The sequence below is a fragment of the Hirundo rustica genome, chromosome 3, assembly GCF_015227805.2.
Source record: "Hirundo rustica isolate bHirRus1 chromosome 3, bHirRus1.pri.v3, whole genome shotgun sequence".
In the NCBI taxonomy this organism is placed as follows: domain Eukaryota; kingdom Metazoa; phylum Chordata; class Aves; order Passeriformes; family Hirundinidae; genus Hirundo; species Hirundo rustica.
In genome coordinates this window covers 13,928,490-13,947,981 of record NC_053452.1, presented here as the reverse complement: position 1 = coordinate 13,947,981, position 19,492 = coordinate 13,928,490, and the positions used below count along the sequence as shown (strand labels likewise).

At 39.6% G+C, this 19,492-nt stretch overlaps 1 long non-coding RNA gene across 1 annotated transcript; it reads right to left on the bottom strand.

Moving 5' to 3' along the window:
- Positions 1-10,336: 10,336 nt before the first annotated feature.
- Positions 10,337-18,679, bottom strand: LOC120750899 (uncharacterized). Its single transcript, XR_005700195.2, has 4 exons — positions 18,587-18,679; positions 14,356-14,389; positions 12,998-13,081; positions 10,337-11,265 (listed from the first exon to the last, which is right to left on the bottom strand). It is a non-coding gene; the product is annotated as an uncharacterized LOC120750899 (long non-coding RNA).
- Between the last annotated feature and the right edge of the window lie 813 nt (positions 18,680-19,492).

Sequence of the window (19,492 nt, the reverse complement as noted above, 5' to 3'; positions counted from 1 at the left end):
CACGGGAGAATCAGGGTCGGTCCCAGAGTATATCTGGAGGCTTTTTCTCAATCTTTCTAACCATTCAGTGGGAGTCTCATCTTTCCCTTGACATTCCCCGAAGACCTTGCTCAGATTTTGTCCCCGGGGTACGGCCTCTCTAATTCCCTGTATGATGATGTTCCTCATATCAATCATACTTCTCCTACCCTCCTCAGTTTGAGCATTCCATCGGGGATCTTGGCTTGGCCATTTCTGATCCCCAGGAGTGCTCTGAGGGTTCCTCCGTTCCCATTCCCGTATCCCCGCTTGTCTGATCATTTCCCTTTCCTCCGTATTGAACAAGGACCTGAGAATAGCTGTGAGATCTTCATACGAATAGATGCTAGTTCCCAAAAACTCGTCTAGCCTTTTGGAGACCCCTAAAGGGTCATCCATAAGCTTTCCCATCTCCTTCTTAAAGGCTCTTACATCACTGGTATTAATCGGGACATTTACGTACCCGATAATTCCTGGAGCAGTGGGAATTTCCCTTAAGGGGAAAAGATTTGCTTTTTCACCCTCCCCTTCACTCTCCATCTCATTCATCCTCTTTAGCTGTCTCCTAGTCCTCCTAGCGGGAGGTGAGTGTTTTGCTTTCTGCCCAACCCTGATGTGTGTTTGCAGGAGAATTAAAGAGAGCCGCCAGATCTAAATCAGGCAACAGGTCATCCCGTGTTGGTGCAGAGGTGTTTGTACTTTGTGTCCTCCCTCCCAGTGGCTGAGTGGCTTGTACAGGTTCTAGCGGGGGAGGGAGCCCGACCGGTGGGACCGGGGCCACTGTCTGTGACTCCAACGGAGGGGCAGAGGGGAGAGACGGGGATATAGGGACCCTTCGTCCCAGAGGGGGTCCCAATCTCCCCGGGTTTTGTGGATTGTTTTGCTCTGGGAGGGGAGGGGGTGAGGGTACAATGTAAGGTGGAGGTAAGTTGTCTAAGGGCTCCCACTTATCCCCGGAAACATTGGCAGGGTCCTTTATCCTTATGGGTAATAATTTTGCATCAATTCTACCCCAGACCCCAGCATATTCCCGTTCTTCCGTAGTTCCCTTTTCTCTGACATAATGTACCAGTGCCTTACATACTCATTCCTCAAATGTTCCAAACACGGGCCAAATTACGTGATCCCGTATTTCTACCCCACCCCATACTTCTATGCAATAATGCACCATCTGTTTCTTGGATTTTCTTTCCCTTATGGGGCATTCTTCCCAATGTTCTAACATCCATCCCAGCGGGCTCTCAACTGGGATTTCGGGGATTCCTTTACCGGTTCCCCGCTTTGTCTTCCTAAGATTCCTCTTACTAGCTTTGCTTTTTGTTTGTCCCATGGTGTGGGTTTACCAGATACTTGCCCTTTGTGGGTGATCGCTCCCCCCCCGGGTTTTCTCTGGTGTGTGCGAGCTCTCTCTTCTCCTTACTTCCTCCCCGGACCGTCCCTGGTCCAAGGCTGAAAGGTTTACCAGTCCCCGGAACTCTTGTAAGGACGTAACCTTCCCTTTCAGCCTTCCTGTGACCGACCCCCCCTTTCCGAAAACTCCCCGAGTTTTCAGGGCTTTACGTGTGAGGTGCGTTTTACCCCCAAAACTTTCGCTTCCCCCGCAACCGACCACGTCCCTCGCGGGACAATGGAACTGCGATTTTGGGGTCCCACTCGCTTCGTGATAAAATCACGTCTCACTCACACGCTCGGTCACTCCCCACTCAACCACGCAATACTTACGATCCTTTTCCTGCGTGGATTCTTCGTGCACGTAGATTTTTATGAGTAGATTTCTTCGCCGCGGCTCCGGAGGTTCTGCTTCCAAAGAAAAACCTCCCCGAGTTCCCCGAGAGCTCTGACCTCGCCTATCTCCCTTTTAAATGTGGCTTTTGCTGTTTTTGTTCGTCGTGTGGTTGATCGGTTCCACCCGGCTACCCCAGCTCCGCCAGGCCGCTGAATTCAGCAGTGCGCCTCCTGGTCAGAGACGGGGGTCCCTCGGGGTCCCGGTATCACTCCAATCACGTCGGGGTCACCAGAATTGTTATAAATAAAATCGACCAAATTCAAAGTATCAAAATTTAGAATTTTATTGTGAGACAAAATATCAGTCTCGGAAAGCCACAATTTAAAAGGACAGCACCGAGCCCGGGATCGATGCCGGGTGAACACGGATATCAAGCTCTGCCAGCCTGGTATCCCCCCAATTCACAATTTCTGGTCTCCGGCCACCCCCTTTTATACACAAGATCGCGGAGTGAAGTCCGAAATTCTGACGTTATCCTCTCCGAGGCGTCTTCATTAATTATTCAAGTCCCGGTATCGGGAGTCTGAATAGACCGGTAGGGTAGAACAATGCAGCTGATGGCCGAGCCCGGGTGTGTCGTGGATATGTTAATTTCGGCGGAGACGAGTAGAGATATCCATCTGAAGTGATTATCTTGGTCTCCGGACTTGTATCTTCTTTTTCCTTTGTCTTTTGTATCCTTTCAGGGATTCCCGGCAGCAATAGTTTCTAGGCCCCCTCTCTGGTAATTCAAACAAGCTCTTTCTGTGTCCCTCCCACACCTTTTCAGGCTAGGGATATTTTGTATTTTGTTGAATCCCCCCGTCTTCCCAAATTAACCCACAAAATGCTAAAACAAAACCTAACTTCTAACATGCTACTTTATACAGGACTTATAATCATACATTCAGTATTACAATTTATATTCTATTAACATGAAGTAACTTCAGAGCAGATGTTACATTCCTTTTTGACGACCTGTAGCCAAAGCATGTTTGTGTCTCTCTCCTGGTAGTTAATGCATGTTTGTGTCTCCCTCCTGGTAATTCTTAATCATGTTATGTCTCGTGCTTCCCCCTACCTTGTCCTTTCAAGCGAGAGGAATTCCTGCACTCTCTTCTGAGTTGCTTAACTCTGAGTTAACTCAGAGTTTGTTGGATTAAAATAAAACCTTACATTTATTTAGATGATATTAAATTTTATCTATCAACACGAATTAACTTTAGGACATATATCACAGAAAGCAAATAAACATAAGCAAATAAGAAATTTAAATATCTTTAAAAAGCAAAAATTCAATTAAAATGTACTAGTTAAAGTGAAACTTCAGTAGCCAATTATTTTATGGTCAGAACAGGAGTAAAAAATAATTATTTTTTTTTCAGTCATGGTAGAACTGACAATGCAGCACCATCAACTCAAAACAAATTAAGTTTCAGCACTCAGTTTGGAACAGATAAGGCCTCAATCTGTATTTGCTGGGTCGTAAAAATTTTAATTTAAATAAAGATATGCATGGGCAGACAAAACTAACATCAGTCTCTTTTTAAAAAGTAACACAATGCTCAATGTCTCCTTGAATTCTCAGACATAAAAGAACTACAGTATTTCTTCTCTGTGTCACTGCACCCTGGATAGGCTGAGTCTATTCCTTACATCCCAGAACTTCAGAAAAAAAATGAAAGTTTGCCAGACCCCCCTTATGATTCAAAACTTTCATTCTGTGTAGGAAATACTGTACCCATTTGGAAAGGGTATCACCCAAGACTTCCTCTGCTTTTTCTGCAGAAAAATACAGAATAAATGGCATATGCAATAGTAATTCTGTCACCAAGACACACAAAGCAGTCACATGCAGACAAGAGATTTTCGCAGAGGTCCTTCCGATCCAGCTCCCAGCTGAGAGAGCGGTGAGAAGAGAGCCCCTTTGTTTATTTCTTACTTTTTATACATTTGTGGGTCTAGCAGAAGATTGGCTTTTTGGGGTTTCTACTCCTCAGCCTCAGTGGCCAGACCAATTGTCAGTTACAATTGTTTTCAGGTTAGAAATATGCAAACAAAGGACAGAGAATGAAAAACAAAGGATTTGTTTATGTTACATCTGTGGGAAAGGTAGAAAACTGCTCTTAATATTGTACAATAACTAAAAAGATCTGACTCCATTTAAGAAAATCAAAAGGCTCAGAAAAACCAGGGTAACACAGTTCTACTTAATAAGTGAGGTAAGCAAATTTGGGTTGTTCTGGGAGTGATTTTTCCTTTGGATTTGTCCTACTTTTCACCTTTACAATCTGATAACCCTAGAACAGATGTGGACACTGCTCCAGCATTTCACTAACAGCCAAAGTTCTGGCTTTGGTCCTTGACAAACACACTTCCTTTACTCACAGTTCCTAATCCACTTTCAAGGAAGTGTTACAACACAGAAAATTCTTTGCCATGGTGAGACAGCCCAGAGCTGCACTACCTCTGCTTTGCAGCCGCCGTTCCAACCTGTACTGTGAGTTTCCATGGAGATCTGTGAAGGAAGAACTATCCATGCTATGTTAAATCTGGATATCACAAACACATCCCTTTCAGGAAAGGGAATGAAATCTTGAAATCAGAGAATAAAGTCTAACAATCACTCTGGAAAGGAGATAATGATCAAATAAAATGCAATTGAAAAAAACCCACAGAAAATATGGAAATGGAGTGATTACAAACAAATGGACTTAGATGAAATGAGGGGCAGTGAAAAAGACCAAGAAGAGGAGAAGAAACTACAGAAACGAAATCTTAAAGATAAAAAAGAAGGAAATTCTTCCTTTCAGGAAAGGGAATGAAATCTCGAGATTTCAATGAGGATTAATTGGTCAAGCTTTGGTCCATTTCCCTGTACTTCTTGTCATCCCATTCACTTCTTTTGTTTTTTCTTGGTTCTGGAACTTTTAGTTTCTTTCTTTTTACATTTCATTTCTTCAAATTCTTCTCCTGTCTCTTTATTTACATTTCTTCTCTGATTTCAGGGTTTGAATTGAAGTAATTTTGGCAAGTTTTGGTACTTTCCACTGCCCCTCATTTCATCTCAGTTCATTTGGTTGTAATCACTCCATTCCAAATCTTCTTGTTTTTTTTCAATTGCATTTTATTTGATCATATCTCCTTTCCAGAGTGTTTGTTAGATATTGTTCTATAATTTCAAGATTTCATTCCCTTTCCTGAAACATTTTCCTTCCACTATTATAAAAAAATATTTTTCTTCCAATATTTAAGGAAACAAATCCAGAAGGATCACCTTGCCCTTAAGGTCCATTCCTTGATTCATACTTCCAGCCTCCTGTCTGATCTTGGGAAAAGTTAACAACTTTGAGCTCCAGTTTCTCTTAAATTACTTATAACTGTTCTTCCCTTCTGCCATTCTTTGTCTGTCTTGTATATTTTGAAGGTATGATCTCCAGAACAAAGAGGGTCTGGCTAAAATTTTGCACCTCACTTGGAGAAGAGGAGAAAAAGAAAAAGAATGAAAACATCGTTAGTTTGAGAGTTCTCTAAAGGAACCACAGACTGGGTTTTACACAATTTAATGCCAGAGTGATAGTTTCCTATAAGCATGGTAAAAACTGCTGATCTGAGTCAAGTTCAAAGCAGAACCAGCTTAATTATGGTGATATGTCTGTATGTTTAATCAGGTACTGCTAAATAAATGATTAAAACGATTAACTGCATCTTGTAAGGTACTGAATACACACAGAGCAACACTAAGTTCCTTGAAAATATTACATGTGGTTTGATTTCTTACACTTTGCAGAAAGCTGTATACACTGGCTTATACACAGTTTATTAACTGATCTAAGATTCTTGTTTAATACCACATGGAAACTTTAAATAGCAGGGTTTGAGACACAAAACGCCAACCATTCTATTCCAAAGGAATATAACTCCTCCTTCTGTGCCAAATTCTTTATAGATTTTTGTCAACATCTTACATTTTGCACCCATAAGAAAGCAATTTTCTCTTTCCTTTAGCTTGAAATACAATTTCTCTAAGGTTGTCCATCAGCACATTTTTATCCTTTGGTTTCTTTTAACGTAACTTCATCAAAGTAGGACCCAGTAAATTGAGCCTAAAGAGCAGTGCAAGATGAAATACTGCAGAAAATGAATATTCTCATTTCCCCTTAACATTGCAATATATATTAAAGATGAACTGGAAGAAAAAAAATTAATTTTATTTACCATGCTTAGCCTGGTTCCTATGCTTAGCTTAATGGAGATCAGAGGTGGAAAGGCAGTTAAAAGAGTAGGTTTCACAATTTTATAACATTCTAATTTACCAACATTTCATGGTATATATGTTTGAAATTTACAACTAAAAAACTACAAATCCATCTATTCCCCTTCCTCTTTAAATCAAAGGATCTTTAGAAATAAGGATAATTTCCTTCCTTTCCTGTTATCACCTCACTTGCATCTTTCTTCCCTTTCAAACCCATTAGTGTATTTTCATATTGTTACCTTGTTAAGTGTGTAGGGCTGGCAGTAAAAATCCTGCATGGGAAACATCAGAAGATTTTTGGAAGACACAAAGAGATGGAAATCCTTTGAAAATTATTTTTCACAAAAGTTCACTAATGAACTGATTGCAGGGCCATGCAACTTCCAAAAGGGAAAGAGAGATGAGAATGGTAAATCAGTTCAATGTATATTTTAAACTGCAGCACAGTACATTGATTTTGGCACTTAAATTTCTCATTTCCCCAAGGACAAAATGTGCACATCTCAAGTAATGATGCCCAGATGCTCCAAGGATATGGCTTAACAGTCAAGCTTCTTGGTGGTATAAACTGGCAGCTTCTGTGAACTCCCAGATGTGCTTCGAAAACTCATGAACTATTTCATCCACACCAACTTCAACAGGTCCAGCAGTCTGCCTAAGCTACTTTTTCAGCAATAATATTTATCATTTTGATTTTGAAATTTGCTTCCTGGAAATTTGCAGTATTTATCCAAAATGCATTGCTTTGCAGCCATTCATGCCATTAAAAGCCTGCTAGTGAAAGAAAATCTCCAAGGAGCATCAACACTGCCAAAGCAAACGTGATACCAAGTCAAGGAAATATTTGCAGAACTCTTTTCAGCACCCACCAAGATTTAGTGTCAACATGTTTGAAATCACTACAACTAGCAGCAAGTGAGGCTTCAAGATTATGATGTAGGAAAGCATCCTAAAAGAAGGAAGGGATCTTTCTTGACTTGCTAAAATGATTAGGGAAGAGACTGGAAGTGAACAAGCAGCACATGGTATTTTCGGAGTTACACATGTTTAGGAGAAAGAGCTGCTCCATTAATAGAACATTCTGTCACCCCCAGCTTCCTCTGAAGCTCTGCATAAGAAAAGAGGAATTCTTTTCCTTTAAATAGAATCAATGTCTAAAAAAAGAAGAACATATAAAATAATGTCATTATTATGAGACTGAGTTTTTTGCCAGAATTGCTTGGACTCTGCTATATTTTAGGCACAGTTTCATTATCAGTTTACGGCCATAATCACTATATATGTTCAAACCTAGGGCAGCTTATATGGAAAATGTACACTTCTTGATTTCCAAAGGAAAGGGATTTACCTTTTTTTTTTTTTTTTAATCACCACTGAAAGTCTATAGCAGATGAAATTCATCTGTTTATTTTGGTCACTATGGAATTCAAATATGAATGTACCTTCTCTTTTCTAAAATTATCTAAGCCCATATCAGATAAAATATATCCAACTCTCTTAATGACATATAAAAAGGAAAGCAAGATCAATGGGGAGACAGGGGAAATAGAAGGGGAAAAAGAGGAAGGCAAGAATAAATGTGAAAAACATTATTTGCAATAAAGCTTAAAAAGGAAAACCTCTTTTTGAACTAAGAGGCAACACTTAACCAAGTAATAATTCCATATACACATAGGAAAAACATAATTATTCCCACAATGAAAAGTTCTGTGGAATCATGGAATTTGCTGTAACTCATTTTAAATCTAAAGAGCTCATGAGTTTCCTGGAAATAAAGCCCCCTTTTGTGGCGGTGCAAGAATTGTTTTATCAAGTTCTTAAGTAATTTTGTAAATTTTATAAGAAGTTTTATGTTACGGTTCATTCCACTGTGCCCACATTTTCTGTAATGGTTCCTCCCCTATGAGTTTGCTGTATAGCATGTTGTTTTATGTCAATCCTCCCCCCCCTCACCTGTCCTTGTCAATCTCCTCTCCCCCCCAGCTCTGGGCATCCTGTCTGTCACTTTGGGACCCCTCCCTGGACTCGGGAAAGTCCCAAGAGAGGCGTAGAGTGATAGGCTGGTGCCTGGGAAATCCCCTTTTCCCCTCTTGTGAGTGGTCTGATGTTTAAGAGTGGACACCCCCTGTTATCCCCCCGAATTCCCTGATTTGCTGACCTGTTGTTGCCACCCCGAAACCCTCCCCCATTTATAAGTTCGGGGAGGGAGATTCAAAGGGGCTCTCTCTGAGCAGTTTGGAGAGTGACGGAGCTCCCGCCACTCTGACTTTAATAAACCATCATTAAACCTGCCTAGTAGAGAGTCGACCTTTTGTCCACCGCCGCAGTCACGACGCAATCAAGGCCAGCCGCCAGTGGGGAGCCGAGACCCACAGGTAGGGGTTGCTTGCCGGCTTGCAACCCTGACCGAAACGCTTTGGCCGCTGTGCAGATCTGAGCCAGACAGTAGCCAGCGCCTGCCAGGCGTGAAAGGACACAGCCACACCCTTTCTTGTCTCATTTGCAAACAGAATCTTGAGCACCTCCAAGATAGTGACTGGGCAGAGCACATCAGGGCAGGATTATCTTCCCTCTTATTTTGTTATTATCAATTTACTCAAAGGAAAATTACAGTGGAAAGGTCATCACACTGGAGAAAGCAGCTCAGGGTTTTCAAGACCAACAAAACACACCAGTTTGTCATTTACTGTGAAAATTTAACAGTATTTAACAGAAAATTTAACTCTTCTGAAAGAATGAGTTTTAGTCTTGCAGCATCTGATTTTCTACCTTTTCCCTGTTCTTTGATTTCTATTCAAATTATTTAATGAAAAGATGATAAATTCTTGACCTTCCTCTCACAAGCATTCCCCTCTGACATTTGGTAATGCTCCCTGATAGGACACTGTGCCTAGGGGGGATTAATATTGTATATTAACCTTCCAAACTGATCCCATTAGAAGAATGTAAATTAGGCAAGCCCTCTTGCTGTACTTTTTACCTTTTGATAATTCACCCTTGATAAGATTTCTGAGGCTAATCAAGAGATGGAAGCTTTCTTTTTCACATGTAGAGCATTTTGAATGTTTTCTAATATGCTACAGCTTGTTCTGCTTCCCAGAACAATCACAAAGGTGTGTTTCAACCCAACTCTGTTATATAAAACAATACAACTGTAGGATGTTTTGGTTGGGATTTTCTCTTTCAGTTTTTTTTTGGGGTTTTTTTAAATTTTTTTGACGTTGCTACCATGGATCATTGTGCAAGGACAGGCTGCTGTGGTCTGTGACTGGCTTCATGCATAAGGGAAGCCATGGGACTCTGTTGAAATGCTTCTGCTTGGCCTATCTTGTGCACTTTCAGGAGCAAACCCAGTTTTCTTTTTTTAAAATCCCAGAGGGTGCCCAGACAACCACTTGCTTGTCAAGATAAAGTTAATTATATTCCCTGTTCACGTGTTTTATTTCACCTCTGAGTTTTCCACCTACAGCTCCCAGCCTTCTGACTTAGGCATTCTCCACCCTGCCTGACTAAACATCCCACGAGTGTCAAGTCTTTGTTCATGGATCATTTGGTGTATTTTGCCTCTATACCTCCCAGAGGAGGACATGTGGTAGCACAGCCAAATCCAGTAAGTCTTCCCTGAAAGTATAAGATACTTCTAGGACTGGACTTGGCTGGGTCAATATTAATTTGCCCTCCAATTCATTAGTGAGCACAGGTACCAAAAGTACAGATGAGGTACCATCTGTATCCTGAAGATATCATAATTCCTTAGGTATCAGCCAAAGTCTTACAGTCACATCATCCTCATTTTTCACCTCGGTGATAAACCACAAGAGTTTCAAGATTTCTCCAACATCACTTGCTGGAAGAGAATCCTCTCTCCTTACTGTCATTGCCTCCACAGAAGAACTCCCCACTAAAAGACAGGGATTTTTTCTCTTTTCAGTATGCCAAGCAAAACCGGGCTATTCCACATCAGCCATCTTCTCTCCTGCAGCAACTGTCTTATTCCCAATACTTGCACTACTTTAAACTTCACCTGTGTTACACACACTTCGCTAAGCTAATTCTAGAAAGAAAGGAAGGATTTCAAACAGGAGTTCTGTCTTCCTGTTTCTAGGTCAGGTTTGGGGCACACCACTTAGCTGGTTTTCATCCATAGATTGTACAACAATTTGATTTTGTGTTCTTTTTATTCCTAATGAGAAAACAGTGTAAATATTGCAAGTCTTATCAAAGTTTAATTACATTGCCATTAAATTATCAGTGCTTTCAAATCAATAGTAATAGACTCTTTTATCCAGGGCAGATGCCACACTGGTCAAGAACTACTAAGAACAGCCTCTTTAACATATTTGAATGTTGCAAACTTGTTCTATTTCATTTTGGGAAAGTTTGTCATGATCTTGAAAACTTATCAATGATCCCAGAAGGATTTTCACATATTATTTTGATCTGGAGAATACAGAATATTAACAGCTGCTACTGAGGAACCCTTTGACCTGCACCTCTCCTGTAAGGGACAGGGCTCCAAAACCCATTTGAAGACAGACTCAATAAAGCACAGGGCTCCATGCACATAATGCTGTGTGAGCCCATGAGAAATTGGACTGAAGGGCAGTAAAACCAGTTTTTATTTATATTCTTTTAGTCCCTTGCTGTTCCCTAGAGAGTGCCAAGGGATGAACAGGGTACTTATGGAGAGCGAAATGCTTCACTGAACTTCTTACATTATGTAAACAAGCAGAGAACCAAAGATAAGTACAGACTAGTTTTTGTAGATATTTATTGAATATTTCTAACCAGTTCTGAGTTATCATTGTTATATTTTTGTCTAAATTCAGGTCACATGGCCAATAAGAGTTTCAGCTTTTAGAAACTAGCAATTCTGAATGTGCTTTGTCGCTGAGGTACCAGTCTTCTGGCCATAGGTTATGCCATTTTTAGAGCAATTTGACACTTCTCAAACTTTCCTCACTTGCTGCTTCCTGATTACCCTCTTTACTACAGTATTAAAAACTTTCCCCTCAGGTGTCATTTACACTAACTCAATAGAATTAATTCCTGTGAGTAAGCAAATATTCTCTGTTTTGTTAGCCTCGAAGCAGATGAATTTTTATTACAACACATGAAATAATTTAGTTCAACTTCTTTGACAAGTTCTGTAAATCCATGGGGCTGCTCTGAATTTGCAGTCCTTTGGCTCTGCCATCCACTTTCCATCCACTCACTAGGAAACCTGAAGGAGGATGGAACAAGGTTTTCAGAATGAAATAACATAACTTTCATTCAGCACATCATCTTAGGTGATTTGGTTTCAGTATAGCCCTTGGGACCGTGGAGATTCAAGAAGTAGTCACCATCCCTCCACTGATGCTGGGCCTACAGTCAGTCAAGTGGTCAATACTATCATGGGTAAAGATTTCTAAGTGATAGAGCATTCAGTATCCTAGCAAAAAAACCTTGACTTCATTGTGATGGAATATAACACAATACTGCATAAGCAAGCATGGACAGAGCATTAAAAAAAAAAAAAAAAAAAAAAAAAAAAAAAAAAAAAAAAAAACACCACAACTTTACTGAGAATTTCACATGTGGTAATGCCACACATGGAGGATAAGACAACTGTCCAACTGTCTCCAGTCTCCTGAATAGGAATGGTCAGTTGCTCTGTGACTGACAATGAGAATTAATTATATGTGTCTTTCCTAGTGACTTCAGATTAATTGCTTGAAACTCAAGCCAGTGGATTGTCACATCTAGGTAGACACATCAGTGAGATCTTGGACCACCCAGGGAATTAACAACTGACTTTCATCCTTGTACCTCCCTCACTGCTTAAGTTTGATGGGTTATTTGTTTTGTAGACTGTATGCAAGCTGTAATTTAATAAAACTCAATCTAGCACTGAATTGTAAACCAATTATGTGGATTATTTAAATGCCCCTTTATTTTTCAGCTGATGATCTTCTATAAAGTCATGCTGGATATGATGTTAATGCCCTGGTTACAGACCTAGAATGTCAAGTACGTGCACTTGTGGGATACAGGGGTATTTTTAACAGCATTTCATGGAGGTTTGGCCTGTTTTGAATTCTGTAGGGATCAATCTTTCTCCCAAGTGTTTCACAGCAGAGCAGAAAGGGTTAATTAATTAGGTTCATCATTAAGTGAATCAGCGCATGCTTTGTTGAGGAGGCTTCAATGTTTCAAGCATGCACACCTGAAACATTGCCTAAAGTTAGTTAGTAGAGGCACAGAAAGGAAAATCACAATGTAAAAACAAAATGTGCACTGGCACTGTTTACTGCTCACTGCATTTAGGAATCCAGTCTGTGTTTTCTGACATGATAAAAGAATTATTGAAGAGACAAAAGTGTTACAGATGTGAACTACATAAACATCTGCTTCTTAAGGCTGCCCTTGAGAGTAGTGATGTCTCTTAATACATTTCTAAAATAAGATTCTTAACAATCATTATGAAATGTTCAAGTGTCCTAAGTTGCAATGTAAAATGTGCCCAAAGTATGTATTTTATCACCATCTACATGAAATATTGAAACTAGGTTGGGCAGTGTTTCCCTTGCCTCCTGCCTCCAGACTATCTTTTGTTAATGGCCCATCAATGCCCTGCTGCATGACTCATAGATAACTCCCTCCAGGAGCTATCTCTGTTTAATGGGCAATCAAGGTCCCATTACAAGACTGATAAAATGACATCAGCCCATTGTGAGATGCTCTGCCCAGGGGGAGGAGCCAAGCATTCCCACCTGGATATAATCTGGGCTTTGGGGCAGCACAGGCAGCCTTACCCACTGGATTCCCAGAGGACAAGAGCTACCAGACTTTTCTGCGGGAACACTGCTTCAACAAGACCGCTTCATCTGGACTGCTATCACCATGGGGTCAGGTTGTATTCTGACTCTGTCAGTGATCTTTTGTACCATTGCATGTGTTTTATTTTATTTTACCTTCTTTTTCCCCTCCTATTAAATTGGTTTTTTCTGACTTGGAGCCTCTCACTGGTTTTGCCTTCAAGCCAGCACATCAAGTAACTGGAAAACAAAAGGAAGGCTCTTCAAGTAACACTTGTTTTTTGGATACTTAGAAAAGATGTTAAAGCATATAAGAAGTTAACTATAAATATGTAAAATTAACAAATTTACATTATGTAATTAATATATTAGTATTAGTTATCTTAAGAAGCTGAGACAACACTTTTTTTCAACTATTATGTATTTATGACTGAGTTAAAACAAAAAACTCACTAAAACAGCTTACAAGTAATAATAACTATGATGTAAAAATTATATTTTCTTCTATCTACAAACAAGTTTTTTCATGTTTTATTACAGTTGTCTTAGTTGAAGCTGTTTTATTTTTAAGAAGAAACAACTGAACTTTGCAAATTAGATAAGTATATTTTAAGAACATTTAGGATAATTTAAAACCATGTGAAAATAAGTACATAAAACAAAACTTTAAATTAATAAGATAAATCTATTATCACTTAAACTTTATAAATCTTAATTTTAGATTTAACTTATACTCTTACTTATATTTTATTATACTCTAACTTATATCCTATACAGTTGGTATCGAATACTTGCCCTCACACTACTTCTTGGGATTTTCCCCTCTTTCCTTCTCCTATAAAATCTTCTTTATCTTGCCCAATGTTTTTTCTCACTTTCAGTCTCCCTATACTCTCCCACCACTTGCAGGGATGGGAGAGGGAGGGAAGTGAGCAAGCAACTGTGTGAGTGCCAGGGTCAACATACCACAAAAATTGATATTGTATCCTCATCCATTTTTCACCTCAAATACTTGATATACTGTTCTTTAAATATTGCTAAAGTCAGTAATATCTCTAAAGTCTGAATTAATTTGGAAGACAGCTGGCAATATTTAGGTTATCAGCATGTAAGTTGTAATGACAAACAGCATTAGCTACTATCTTTTTTTTTTTTTTTTCCCCCAAGTCTGGTCTTTAGCTCAAGGCAAAACTTAGTTCATATGTGAATATCTACAAAGTTCATTCACTCAAAAAATTTCACCCAGATCCTAGTCTGGTTTAGAAAGCATCAAAAGACAATAAAGTCTAGACTTAATAAAAGGACTGTAAAAATGAAGGTGGCAAGCAAACAGTGATTCAAAATTTACATCAATCTCAGATCTTCATACATCTGAATTTAATCAAAGTGTTGAGATTGACTTCTGAGGTTAATACAATTAAACTTTAAGAAGACAATTTAAAAAAAAAAAATCAATTAATGCAAACTGAGTGATTACACATTTCCATAGGCTAGGTAGATTGGAAAGTACTAACCTTACCAGGAAGCAAATTTTCTAAATATGCCCACCTAAAGGAGAAAAATGAGTAGCAGATTAATAAGATTGGAAGCACACAGCCAGCTGTGCTAGGTGTGGAAAATAACTGTTTTGTAAAGCTCTCACATACATGCAGTGGTATGGATTCTATCCTAATTTTGTAAGATAAAAGAATATCCTATTGCTTTTTAATTCTTTTATTTCATCTGCAAAACTCAATCTCAAAAGATGCAGAATGAGGCCTGTAAGAGCAGAGAGACTAAAAGACAGAAGAAATGTAACAAACATGTACCATGGACAGAAATTATTTAAGGCTAAATTTGTGAGATTTTTGTTTGTTTGTTTTGCTGCAGGCATTTCATCACAAGGAACACTCTCAGCAAGACAAGACTCAAAATCTGAGTTCAGGGATGGCAGAAATATGTTTCAGGAGGCTGTAAGGGACAACAGAAAATAAAGACATTTGCCACCAGTTCACAGAAATTCAAGACATGGAAAAATCCCCTACCATGTGTAGATTGCAACTTTCCTGTTGCTAGGAATCTGTTACTAGATTCTACATGATTGGGAAGCCTAAATTACCACCTAATTTCTGGATGACTGTAGCCTTCCACTGAGAACAAGCTAATATTTACTTCATATTCCTCTCTCCCTTGTGGCAATGTTTTTTAATCAAGGGGCACACAGATCATTGCCTTAGTTCTGCTCCCATTCCTTGGTGTCCAACATTTTCTGGCAAACTTGCTCTCCAGAGAGAGGAGTTAGATGTAAAAGTCAGGCCTATCTAATACCCGTGAGCATCACTTTGAATCCTTATGGAAGCCTCCCAGGAAATCTTGCTGTTTCATGAGGTAGACAGTAAAAGATGGTCACTGATGACATTTTCCCCTACCTATAAGCAACACCCATTCTCTTTCTTGGTGGTCTGCTAATCAGAGATGTCTTCGGGAGCAAAATCCTTAATGACTCTGAGGATCATGCATTTAAAGTTCTGATGAAGCAATATCCTAAGCAGTTCAAAATGCACTGAGATCACATTTACAGAGCAAAAAGTGTAAAGTCACATTTAAAGTAAACATGTTTTAAGCATATATTGCTGATTGAAGCAGCTTTCAACAAGCGTTTAGTTCTTCCAATTTGCATATCTCTATCAGTGTGTGTGGTGACTATTTAATGCAGAACTAGCAATTTAAAGAAATAGAAAAGTCTGCTCTGATTTGATGCGACATCCACTACATTCACCTATGCTCCAGTCAAAGTGGAAAAAATCTGAGCTGAACTGCAGAGTGGGAACAGGCTGAGTCAGCACTTCACCTGACACAACCCAGCTTTCCCTGGTGTTTCTCTGCACTGTACAAGGATGTGTGAAGTTATTCCATGTAATTCTAAGATACTACAATTAAATTGCATAAAATTCACATAAAAATTATCTCCTCACTTTGTTTACTTGGCCAACTGATTGCTCATAACAATGTAGGTTGAAGATTGCTCTAAAAGCATTTAAAAATGTTAACTGTTTTAGTTTTATTTAGAAGCAAAATTACATCCCATTAAATTTTTCTTTGATGTTCTGGCTGGGTCAATACATGCTGTCCCTTATTTTCAAAACAAGGACATTTATCTGCAGGCACACAAATCAATAATGAGCATTAAAAGTACAAAACTGCAGAAACAATCGTGTAAATTATTGTAATATCAAAGTAAGGCTCAGCATGACATCTAGCTTTTGGTGTCTAGTTTTAAATGACTACTGAGCATTGTTTTATTCAGTGGGAAACCTAAGGGAAGTCGAGAGGGAAAGGCTGAGCAAAGCCACTGTAAATTCTAAGCCACTAAGGAGTGATATTTAAAAACATTCTCCAAAGAGCAGAAGCTTGGAAGCCCTCTTTCAAATTTTTGAGCACTTTCCTTTAAGACCAAAAAAACCCACCAAACAAACCTGTGCCTGCCTTTCCTTTAGCTTACTTATGGTAAAGCCATACCACTCTTTATCCCATTGCCCATTTTCTCATGTGTCTTAATTAGTCCTTCCTTCAGCCTTTGTTCTAAGCCATGCTTGCACCTGAGGTGAGATTTATGGCCTGTCCTTTCCCAAATCACTACTTCTCCCTTCCTAAATAAAGGTACTGCATTTGCTATTCCATTCTCCCCAAAGGTTTATTAAAAAATACTCAGCCACAGTTCTGCAGTTTCATGTGCCAGCTCTTTCAGCATTGTGTGATGGGAAATTAGCTGGTCTCCTGGATTGATAGGATTAAGTTCTTTGTGTTCTCATCTAGAAAATGGTAATTTCTACTTCCATAACCTCACAGCTGCTTGCCTTTGCTCATTGGTCACCATCCTAGGACTGCTCAATCCCAGCACAAACCATTCAGTACAAATCCTATCTATGCTTGGATTATGCTCCCCTCTCCTTCATCATACAGCAAACTGTTCAGTCACTGCTCTTTTGGTTTCTGAGGATGGAGAATATTTTGCCATTTCCTATTAATATTTCTTTCAAGGTCTCTCTCAGTCTGGCATGTGGCAATTGTCATTTTATTTCTGTATTTGTAGACTTCTTGTCAAATCTGGCTTATGGAGAGAAATTTCTCCCTTTTGCTGTGTAAGGATTGACCTCAGATCTTTACTTTCATTCTTTGGAGTTTAAACCTTGACTGGTTTTGTTGGGTGTTATAACCAAGCACTACGAAAAAGTGAAGTAAGACAGGAACAAATAATGAAAACTATGCATTTGTGGCATGACATTGGAACACACAAAAGGGTTACCTGGAGCAGCTCTTGCCAGGTGAAAAGAAGAAACCATGAAGATTGGCAGATATGACAACACTAAAGGAACCCCAAGGATCCCAGGTATAATGTGATTTATGTACGTAAGACTTCCCTCTTTCAGCCATTCATATCCAGAAAAGCTCCACAGAAGCCAAAGGAATCCCTTTCCATTGACTGTGGAGTAATACACAGGGGAGTTAGGACTGCTGAAGGGAACAGAAAACCAGTCAGAGCAGCCGCATTCTGATTTCAGTCCACTGGCAACCCCCTTTAAATGGATCACCTGCAAGCAGGAACTAGAATTGTAGAAATAGATTCTATCCCTCAGTTCAGCTGCAGTAGGCCGATATATTTAATGCAACTCAAGGAACATTGAGAGGTGTATGGTGTATGGTTTATTACTCTGTTAAAGTTATGCAGCACAGGCTCTGGGGAAAAAAACCACTGGGTAAATCTCAGAGTGTATTACAAAAATTCATTTAAGCCTTTCCTGTAGCTCCTTGGCAATTTTCAGGTCCCTTATTAATTCTATTCACAACTCAAAGTGAATCCATTGTAAATAGCCATGCAGATCCCATTCAAATGTGGTCCTAGAGTCAGACCAGAAATCACCAAAACTGTCCATTTGAATTCAAGGGAGAGGATAAGCAACAGCTACTGTCTGGCTGAAGAGGAGCTGGTTTTTATTGACAGGAATGACATGAGGTATTACAGAATACCTGAGTATAAGAGAAGAGGTGAGAGAAGACTTCTCTCTGGGTGTGCTGCTCTGACAGCTCTCTGAAAGTGGCACTAAATGCCAAAGTCAACTGGAGTATATTCATCCTCACTAGGAATAATAGCAGAAAAATTATAGACCTTCCCATTAAAAATAATTATTCCATCTCTAAGTGTTTGTGTCACTCTCAGTAAATAATAGGGCTGACCTCTAAGTAGGAGTAACTGTAACTATGAAGTAATATTAAAATACAGCCCTCTGACCGCATGCTGGGCTAGATGGAAGTAGATGAATCTGGCTTGTTGAACCTGATGCTGGAAACAGGCTGCTGTAATCTGAATCCCACTTTCCTAAAGAACCACCCCTCCTCTCCTGATGTATGCTGTCCCAACACAGGTTTTCAGGTGGCTCTTCCTAAGGTTCCTGAAGTCTTCCAAACTGCATGGCCTGCTCTTTGTTACCTGACAGCCTTTTCCCTCAGCTTTTGCTACTAAAGGCCTCTGTAAGCACATGCTGAGTCACATCATCCACCTTGATCCAGCTCACTTTTCAAAACTTTGTTTCCAAAACCAATTTCATTACTGTTGAAATGATAGAAAGTAAGAATGGTGGGGAAGAGGATCACAAGGAGCAAACATAGATGCAGATTTTTGAGGTCTGTAATACAATACAGGTATTTGGCAGCAGACAACCAACAGTTTACAAAAGTTGCAGCTTTGCCCAATAGTACTCTTCTTACCTGAACATCATCAAGGTTCTCTGGGGCTCTCTCACTGGGAGTAGCACTACCAACTCCTCCTCCATCATGATGACTATTTCTTCTTTAGTTTTATCTACTGCTATATGCCTAATTATCACTTCTCCTTTTCTTCACCTCCTAATCTGGCAACCCCAGGTGATCTTCATAATCCCCTTTTTGCCTCCTCAGAATTTCTGAAGGAAAAAAACAAGATCAGATGTCTGCTACAGGTTTATCCTCTCAGCATTTGGCTCATTAAGAAAACCTTTCCTTTCTCTTGAATTAAATCCCATTTTGCCATGGGTGTGGACTGCTTTGCTGCTGTTGTATGTAAGTATTTATGTTTAATCAGAGCATAAATCGATCACATGGACCTGGGATCCAAATTGCTCAAAGCCCTGTCCAGCCTGGCTTTGAATGCTTCCAGGGATGGAACACCCACAGCTTCTCTGGGCAATCTGTTCCAGTGCTTTACTACTCTCACAGTATGGGTTTAAAACCATTCCCCCTTGTTCTATCACTGTATCACTATATAAAATTCTCTCTCCAACTTTCATGTGCTTTATCACTATATCAGCTCTTCTGGTTTCTGTGATTTTATTTTTTCATTCTCTTTACTCAGATTATCCCAGAGCAAATCCATCTAACTCCTTTTGTTTTTGCAAGGGGTTTCCACATCCAGGACAGCCCAGGGTAATGTGAGATTAGAAATGCAGATATCTTCACCTTGCCATCACCCCAAGGACCTGTGTATACCTCATATTTGTCTACTCTTTCTCATTGGGAAATTCGTATCTTGAGCAACATTGTGATTCTTGACCAACAAACTGATTCTCTGCCAGGAAAGAAAGCACAAGTAAACCTAAAAAGAATTCCAAATCCCTCCTTTTCACAGGCCCCTTCTCT